Genomic DNA, 2,500 nt, shown 5'->3' with positions numbered 1-2,500 from the left:
AGGTGCTGTAAAGCTGTGGAAAAACCCAGGAAACCATTGTGTAAATATATGAGCATGCGCTTTGAAGAGCTAAAAACGTTGTGTAAATATCTGAGCATGCGCACTCGTGGTAAAAACTCGTCAAAATTCACTGTACGGTCTAATTTTAGCTGCGCACGAATCTCCAAATACCGTCAACGCTTGTTTTGTAAACAACAATGGCGCTCCAGTGAACATGAGATTTTTCACCGGTTCGGAACAAAATCTCCAGTCCAGTAACATTGGAATAATGTCATAACACCTATATTTATCTTCATGGATCTGGACAAAAGGCCATATTCATGATATTGCTTAAAGTTCGTCCACTTACAACTAAAATGCACCTAAGAAACGAAACCTTGAACGCTGTGACATATCTGTTGGCTGCAGAGTGTTTCTGCTTGCGAGATCTACAAGCAATTAATGATTGTGAACGATAAAGAATGAACGATAACAACAATTCCTACAGCAAGCACTTACTTTCTGTATCCTTAAGAGTACGTGCTGCAAGAACATTTCTTTTTATTTTACGCCAGGCCACCGTAAACGATCTCTAGTTGTGAACCACGCAACACACAGTTGCCAGAAGACCGACTTTGGAACTCGTGACGTCAAATGTTCGAAACAAATTGCAACATGTGTTTCCAAAACACGTCATCGTTTGGCCAGAGATACTCGCTTCAGTTCAGGGGCCAGTTTCATAAGATAGCAGGGAACCGACTGACAGTCGATCGACTGCCCAGTCGATGGACTGTGGTTGATCGCCGTGTCACCGAAAAGCGCGTTTCATGAGCGAATCACCGTCACCCGCGGACAACCGCAGTCGACCGACTGTACAGTAATCCGAATGGCCAAGTCGAGGGCTAAATTTAGCAACATTACCACTTCCGTTTGCTCATTCGCACGTGGAAATGGCCGATTTCGAAGAAAAAACAAGTCTCGGCCCGCTCAAAATAACAATGACCGAGACTTTCAGTAATTCCTTCGCGTGACGTCAAACCCTCTTACGCCATAATGTGACGTCTTCAAGACATAACCCTGACTTGTCTCCTGGATTACTGCGTCATGATAGATACATTTCGAAGAGTAATCACAAGGTTTGGCTCACAATCCAAAAAAGTGTGAGCATTCTGCCATTGACTGTGCGGATAATTACATTTATTTTCGGTTTACCGCAGTAAGCCGAACACAGTGTTGGGGGGAGAGCATCACCGTGTTTGGTCGACTTCCGGTGAGACGACCCGCAGTCGACCGACTGAAATTTTGTTCGTGAAACCTGATAACGTCGGATTACTGTGGTTCTCTCGGACAACTGCAGTTGGTCGACTGTGTTTCTGGCTTATGAAACTGGCCCGTGATCTCTGGTTTGGCCAATGTGTTGATTCTCCAGAGTGTGTCAGTGTGAGCTCAATATAGGTGCGAGCACAGATTACAACAGAAGCTGAGAAGCATGACATCAAAAATCGGACTACTTTCATGTTCGGTTGCACAAAATGTAGGTCAAGGGAAGTAATCCCCTGGCCCATAAACCTTTTGTATCAGTATCCGAATGTTGCATCATTCGTTTTTCGTGTTTTACGTCATAACTTTTGTTTATTATTCACTATTTGAATTTAACTTGCTTTTCTTTGAAATGTTCTATTTGAATATTATTTCACTCTACGACAACGTGGACTGAACCGCAAATCATGTGCTTGGACTTTTGGTTGTAAGAATGTTTGTTCAGAATGGTGAAAGTATGGGGTGTGACTACTTTGATATTGGCATGTTTACGCAAGCCTATTCCTTTGGCAGTCGTCCTTGGCTGGCGTGTTCACAAATACACCCATTGAAACGCAGACTTCCGTTCAGGCGTCGAGGCCCTGTATGGGATGTAAATAGACGCAGTGATGAGTCCAAAAACATAACAACACACGTCTTACCGCATTAAAAGTGTACTAAATAAATTACACAATGTTCTATTATAACTCACGTTGGGAATCCCTCACGACTTTCTTTGTTTAGTGGGGCACTGAGGGGGTCAGTCTCGGCAAGCCTCGACCCCCGTAAGTGCCCCACTAAACAAAGAAAGTCTCTCGGTATTCCCATCGTGAGTTATAGATAGAACATTGTGTAATCTCTATAGAAACGAGCCAAAACTTTTTGAGTTATAAGCCTGTGATTAAGGTGACCCTCACACTGTTACCTTTCTTTCTTTCTATCTTTATTTGGTGTTTAACGTCGTTTTTAACCACGAAGGTTATATCGCGACGAGGGAAAGGGGGGAGATGGGATAGGGGAAAGGGGGGAGATGGGATATAGCCACTTGTTAAGTTTTTCTTGTTCACAAAAGCACTAATCAAAAAATTGCTCCAGGGGCTTGCAACGTAGTACAATATATGACCTTACTGGGAGAATGCAAGTTTCCAGTACAAAGGACTAAACATTTCTTACATACTGCTTGACTAAACTCTTTACAAACATTGACTATATTCTATACAAG

The sequence above is a fragment of the Littorina saxatilis genome, unplaced genomic scaffold (genome assembly GCF_037325665.1).
Source record: "Littorina saxatilis isolate snail1 unplaced genomic scaffold, US_GU_Lsax_2.0 scaffold_905, whole genome shotgun sequence".
Classification (NCBI taxonomy): domain Eukaryota; kingdom Metazoa; phylum Mollusca; class Gastropoda; order Littorinimorpha; family Littorinidae; genus Littorina; species Littorina saxatilis.
This window is presented reverse-complemented; position numbering follows the sequence as displayed.